Source organism: Sorex fumeus, unplaced genomic scaffold (assembly GCF_029834395.1).
Source record: "Sorex fumeus unplaced genomic scaffold, SorFum_2.1 ptg000010l, whole genome shotgun sequence".
NCBI classification, from domain to species: Eukaryota; Metazoa; Chordata; class Mammalia; order Eulipotyphla; family Soricidae; genus Sorex; species Sorex fumeus.
The window spans coordinates 10,631,458-10,638,789 of record NW_026606067.1 but is presented as its reverse complement, the minus strand read 5'-3'; the positions used below and the strand labels follow the sequence as shown (position 1 = coordinate 10,638,789).

Genomic DNA, 7,332 nt, shown 5'->3' with positions numbered 1-7,332 from the left:
ATCAGGTCTGTCCAGAGGGGAAAGAGTGTTGCCCCAGTCGCCTTCTCCTCTCTGGAAAGAAAGATGGCGGCCGCATGGGATCCTTGTGGACAGCAGGTATGAGCCGGGGTAGTGGGGGCGACTAAAACCTCATGGGAAGGGGGGCGTTTCGGTCCGCCCTTCACGCCCTACTGAGGCCACCAGTTGCCCCCCACTAGCGGCTCTCCAGCACGGCCACGTCTCCAGTGCACAGAAACCAATTTCTTAACTATCTGACTTTCAGTAGAAATACTTCCAGGTTCAATAAGTAAAATAGCAGAAATCCAAAACCAACATTTAATTCTTGAACCCAGCTGTAGAAAGCAAATCACTTCACAATGCTTTTTCAGCATGTCTGATTTGGGGGGGGGGGGGGGTAAACTCTAAATAATAGTGGTGAATCTTTTATTGAAACAATGAATCTAATCAAAGCAGATAGAGTGTTAACTAGAATTCATCTGCCCCACAGGGACTGGGAGGGGTGGGGGGTGGGGTTTTATTGGGGTTCCTCATGGTAAAAAATAAGTTTTGGTAAAGGGAAATGTGTTTGATATTTGCATGACTGAGACCTAAACCTGAAAGCTTTGTAACCTTTCCCATGGTGATTCAATAAAGAAATAAAAAAAAAATAATAATTAAAAAAAAAAAAAAACCTGGGTCAGCCACAAGGAAGGAAAGTGCCCAATACACTGCACTATTTCTCTGGTCTCTCTGGTCCCTCTCTTTGCTATCTTTAGAGAAGATCTTTGGCAATGAAGCAGGTTCTTCTTTGTTTTCCTCAGGCCCCAGGGCTTAGGGTCTTCTCAATTGCAGGCCTCTTACGAGTCTTATAATGCTCAATATATACATTTAAAGAAATTCTCAAATCCATTTATTATTTTTTCAGTTTCTTTATTTCACAACATGATGTCAGGATTCTTAATGCCTCAGGGAAGGTAATGTTTTGGTTAAGGTAACTGTTGCATCCTGCGTCAAGGGCATATAATCTAAGCACACAAATCAATTTTCATAATCATACGTTGCTACATTGTCATTTTAGTAAGGAAATGATGATGATGTTTTGTGAAACCACATTTTTTTTGAGCCACTGTTTTTGACTTTATGATAAGAGGGAATTCAACACACAAACAGCATGAGTCATTCCTCTGCTGCCATTTCCCTTTCGCTTTCCTTCCTGTTTTCCTATTGGAGGCTGCAAATAAGGGCACTGTTTAATACATCTTAGTCTCAAATCAGGCGCATATTAAAGTACTAAAGAGAGCTTTTGTCTCTAACTCAACAAATATTCATTCCATACCCTGTGCCAAAGAATAAAAATTGCAAGTAAGACACAATGATCTGGTCTAACTAGGAAGCTATTTATAATGACAAAATAAAAGCACATAACTGGAAAACAAAGGTGTTCATAAGAAAATAAAAACATATATCTACCAGCATGTTTACTTTCACATGTGTGAATATATTTTACCCAGATGTTTTTGTTCACTATTCATATATACTTACACCCAATCTACCTTTTAAGATCTGGTAGAGGTAGCATCAAATGATATAGAAGGTGATTAAAATAATGTACATGCCAGGGGGAGAATAAATCTCTAAACCACTTCCTCTTGTCTACAAAACCAGTGCAAACCTGTCTTACCTAAGATTTTAATCTTCAAAGGAAGACTGCGATTTCAAAACCTAACTAAATTCAAAACCACATATGTTTTACCTTTCCAACAATACACACTATTTGCTGTGTTTTGTTCCAGGTATTCTTTGCAGGGGAGAGTGACACCTGGCAGTGCTCAGGGTTTCTCCTAGCTCTGTGCTCTGGTGTCATTCTGGTTGGAGCTCAAGGACCATGCAAGTGCAGAAAAAACAAACTTGGGGTTCCCACTGTGCAAAGCAAATTCAGCGCATTCAACCAGCTCCCTCTCTCACCCCTCAAGAGGTTCTATGAAGGAGAACCCAGAGATAAAACATGGTCACACAGACTTATAATCATTACCAGGATGGAGATACCTTAATAGTATCTGTTCATGACAGCGCAGAGACACCTTAAAAAGGCCTTTCCTACAATTTGGTCTTTGAATTAAGTTATTTTAAAATACAAAGTCCCTTGGGGGAGACTATTATACATTAGCGCAAGCGAGTTTGGCAATTCAGTAGGACTGAATCTCACCTGGCATCTTGCCTGTGGTGCATACATACCCACAGAGGAGTGAAGTAATGTGGAGGAGGAAGAGGCTATGCTAGTATGAGGAAGTAAGTTATGGCGACACATGCATTCTGCAAAAGTGCAGACTTGGGACTGAAAAGATAGTGTAGGAGGTAAGGCACTTGCCTTGTAGGTGGCCAATGGTGGTTTGAATCCTTGACATCATATCTGGTCCCCCCCTCACACCCAGAGGAACCAGGAACCCCTGAGCACATCCAGGTGTGGGCCACACAGCATTTCAGCCAGTAACCCACCCCTAAACACAGTGAAGAACCATTGCAAATAATATTTTCCTTTAACAAAAGAGTAAACAAGCTATTTTACATTTTTGATGTAAATATTTTGTTATCCTAGAACAAATTCTGCTATAACCTGAAGGTTCTGATCCTTTAGTCTAATTTGTTCAGGTAAGAGCAGAAGTTCCAAAGTGAGTATCCCAATAGGGTACAATGATTTGTTTTGTTTTGTTTGGGGGCCACATCTAGTGGTGCTTACTTCTGGCTCCTGCTCAGGAATTATTCTTGGTGGTGCTCAGGGGATCTTATGGAGTGCTGCAGATAGAACCCCGGGTCAGACACTTACCCTACCTGCTGTACTTTCACTCTGGTCCAAGTAGTGTAACTTTAGCATAAAACTAAACTTCTTTCGGTGTTTTACTTTTTATGTCTACCACTCACAAAACAAAATATGGCAACCCTAGGTGGATACCCCCTAATTTGATTTTACTTTCTTCTCTATGAAAGAAACTTTGGGTCCTTTGAACCACTGGACAACAGCATCTTGTTTCATAAGGCACTGAAAAGAGACAGGAAATAAACCAAGCAAAAAGTCCAGCAAATGTCGGCAAGAAACCAGGGAGCTGGAGAAAGTTTCCATGGTTCTGGAGAAAGTGTGAGAAGGTGAAAAGGACTAAAGAAAACAAGTATTTCCTGAAAGATTTGAACAAATTCTATTTTGCTTTGAGAGACACTGCACATCCTTCTTTTTAATTTTTCATTCTAAGGATCTAGTTTACTCTTGCATTTTGAGAAGAATCCATTGAATCCTGAGTTCTAAGCTGAATGCACAAATCTCTTTTTTTATATGTGTCTGCAGTACAACAGCTATAAAAATTATTTATTTATTTTTTGGTTTTGAGAACACCCTGCAGTGCTCAGGGTGCTCAGTGTCCAGGGCACACTCACATAGGAGGACACAGCACAAGGGATTGAACCCAAGAGTTCCCCCATGCCAGCATGAAGGCAGCTCCAGTCCTTTGAGCTCTCTCCCTGGTCCTATTCTTCCCTTTTGTTTTTGTTTTTTGGCCACACCTTGCAGTGCTCAGGGCTTACTTCTGGCTCTGAGCTCAGGGAGGTACTGGGGAATCATATGGAGTGCTGGGGATTGAACATGGGTAAGTCTCATGCAAGGCAAACGTCCTACTCTCTGGGGATCGGACCTTGGTCAGTCACTTGCAAGGCAATTATTGATCTATCCACTGTATTGGAGATCAAACTGGGGTCATCCTCATGCAAAGTAAATGCCCTACTCGATGTACTGGCCCTACCTGCTCGCCTTTCTTTCCAACCCACTATTCTCCCATCTTGTAACATTGAAAGCCTCCCTTGTGGATGGTGTGGACATCCCTAACAAGGAAAACTCCTGTGCTGCCTTCTAGAATGCTGAGGAATTACAGGGCATTTGTCAAGGATTCCACCTTATAATTCCCTTTGACTTTGCACAGTCTCTTTTTCTAAGCTCTTCTTGTTTCTTTCCTATAGTCTGATCACTTGCAAGCATTTGATCCTGCTTTGTTTTTTGAGTGATTGTGTTCTATTTGCCCAGGCTTATGCACCCTTGAGGTCAGTTACTCAGCTGGCTATATCCCTGCAAAATGCCCAGGTTCATGGACTCATTTAAGTTTGTTTACCGCTTTTTCCTTCCCACAGAGGCAATAAAGAAAATGACCTTGGCTCCATAATCCCCCACCCTAATTTATAGACCACGGGACCCATTAGTGGTTTTAATTTCAATCCTATCAATCAGTTGTGTTTTGACCGGATATCTCAAAGTTAAACATCATAAAGTTAGGTTTAAGGTTAACTTATTGCTATACAAAAGGAGATATCCTTTCGTATTTCACTTTCCATTTGTATTAGATCATAATAAAAATTAAATCCATCTGCTTCTACCATATGCTTACTGTGTTTAGACTCAAGGAAACAAGAAAATAGAAATTAGAAGGGTAGGATTGGTTTGGAAGTGGTGATGTTTAAATCAGAGCACTGTTTTGGCTTTGATTTTGGAGCCTGACCTGGCAATGCTCAGTGGCTGTCCTTGTACTCAGGAACCAGGTGGCTCTGGGATCTATGGAGGCCTCTTGTATGCAAACCAGCCACTTAGCCAGATCCCTGGCTCCACACGGTACCTTTTGAAGATAAAACAAAAGGTGTGCTTTCTAAAGCCCATTTAATTTTTTCCCTATAGATACCAAATTATGAATAAAATTTGAAGCAGTACATTTTTAGAAATGCTCAGGAGAAAAATAACTCTTTTTTTGGGTAAGAAAATATTTTGAGTGCTCGCTTCGGCAGCACATATACTAAAATTGGAAAGATACAAAGAAGATTAGCATGGCCCGTGAGCAAGGATGACATGCAAATTCGTGAAGCATTCCATATTTTTTTTTAAATTTTTTTATTTTTTTATATTTCCCAAGTGTACATTGACCTTCTTTTTTTTTTCTTTCTTTCTTTTTTTTTTTTTACAGTTGTAGATTTACAATTTTTTGTGCTTGGGTTTCGATTATACAATGATCAGATACCCATCCCTCCACCAGTGCCCATTTTCCACCACCATGGATAATATCCCCCACCCCCATCCCCTCATCCCCCCCTGTCTCTGTGGCAGGGCAATCCAGTGTGTTCTCTCTCTCCTTTTGGGTGTTGTGGTCTGCAAAAGAGGCATTGATCCATATTTTTTTTAAAAAAATAAATAAATAAATAAATAAAGGCTATTCACAGGGAGAGCAAAAACCTTTAAAGTGCATATGCAGGTTTTCCTTACATTTCCTTGGTTGCGATTTTTTTTATTTCTGGTATTTTATTTTCATCGTTTCCTAAGTTAATATGCCAAAATAATTTGGAAAAGTTGCTTTCTCTTGTAAGGCAGAGAGTTCTAATATGGAGATAAATAGAAGTACTGAGGGAAGTAAGGAAAGTTTAAAAGATGATGATCTCTGGGCATTTGTTTTGTCATAAACTCGTTTTACCTGGTAACCATAAACTTTTCATTTGCTACTGATGGAATCAGCCCAGAAACCTATGACCTCTTAGTTGACCTGGATCTGATCTCAGAATAAATGCCTTCTAGCCTTTTAAAACAGAAAAAAATATATTTTGAGTGCATTTTCCCTCTTAAAAGTTATTTAATTTAAAAGCAACAAAAGCATATTTTTATAATTATTTGTTTTAAAAACCATTTTTTAGTATTTTTAGAAAATTATGTAACCTTTCCCTATCCTTATTCTACTTTTCTTATTCCCCTACCTAAAAATAAGTACAGTCACTAGTCGAAGCTATTCTTCCTTTTTCAGGTATATTTTAAGCAGTTAGCAACAAATCCAATTTCTTATTAGCTCAGAACATGTGCCAGAAAGATACGTAAATTCAGCATAGAGGTTGGCCTCAAAGAAAACATACCATTATTGAAATAAAAGAGGTAGTACACCAATTAGGTGCTTGTCTTCCACATCGCTGACCTGGGTTCAATCCCCAGCACCACATACAGTTCCCTGGGCACCTCCAGCAGTGATTCCTGAGACAGGAGGAAGGAGTAAGCCTCGAACACAGTCAGGTGCAGCCCAAATCTCAGCCCCATCCACTGTCAAAAAATATTTTCACTATTTCCACCACTTACATAGAAGCTTTAATAAATACTGCTTAAGGATTACTTAGCATTGAGTACTTACCATCTTAAAGTGGTGACTGATAAAAAAAAAAACCTCTCTCAATTACAAAGACAAAAAAAAATCCAAAGTGCTAACACAAATAGAATTAAACAAAGATGAAAGATAGAAAAACATTTCAAATGTCATTTATATCCTTAAACCCAACAATACCTGAAATCATACATATACACATATGTACATATGTACATAGTCATAAACAATTTTTTTATTTTGTTTACTCTTTATAAACAAAGTATAAGATAGAAAGGGGTTATCTTTTATCAGTCACCATTTTTAGATAAGAAAACTGGGACTTACTAAGAAGGCACATTTATTAGCTAGAGATAAATCCAAGACAAAATTTAGGTCTAACTCTGAAATCCACACACAAAATAATGAAATATGTAAGCCAATAGGGTAACCTTATTAATCATGGTCATTCAACCAAGGTGACACCTAAGGTGATAACCTTGCTCAACCTTTATCCAATAGCACATAAGAGTTGCTCAATAAATACGTATTGGTGAAGAGGGCGAACAAAGAGGGAGAGTAAAACAGTGAACAAAAATAATACTGTTTTCTCGCCTTTTTTCCCTCTCTGAGTTCTCAGCCTAAAGTAAACTGAGTCAGTTAAAATATCTTGTCCGTGTCACACATTGGAAGTAAGATCCACCATCAATAGAAAATACACAAGCAATCTGCTCCTCAGAAAATCCATACAAAACATGTCAAGCATGGAATGGAAGCAAAGACCTCTGCCTCTTTTCTTTCCCATGATTAAAGGCACTGTGACTAACTTCATTTGGTAGACTGTTCTGATGGCACACCCTGACTTCTTTGAGAAGTATATCCAGAATATCACAGGGCTTAGCATGAAATACACACAGATCACACTGTGGGCTAGGACACATGGGACCAATCCATTCTCTAGCAACTCTGGCTTCAGAGGTGAACACAGTCCATCGCCCATCAGAGCTCTCTATGTGACTATTAGGTAAGAAACACACTTTGCCCCTCAAGCCCCAGTTGCAGGAAAATTTAAATTTAATTTTTTTTTATCAGGACCATCTTCCTATGTCACATATAAAGAAGACCTCTCTCAATTACAAAGACAAAAAAATCCAAAGTGCTAACACAAATAGAATTAAACAAAGATTGAAAGATAGAAAAACATTTCAAATGT

At 39.0% G+C, this 7,332-nt stretch overlaps 1 non-coding gene across 1 annotated transcript; it reads left to right on the top strand.

The window, feature by feature from the left end:
- The first annotated feature begins 4,778 nt into the window (after positions 1–4,778).
- Positions 4,779–4,885, top strand: LOC130020230 (U6 spliceosomal RNA). The gene has a single exon (XR_008791985.1). It is a non-coding gene; the product is annotated as a U6 spliceosomal RNA (small nuclear RNA).
- Positions 4,886–7,332: the final 2,447 nt, after the last annotated feature.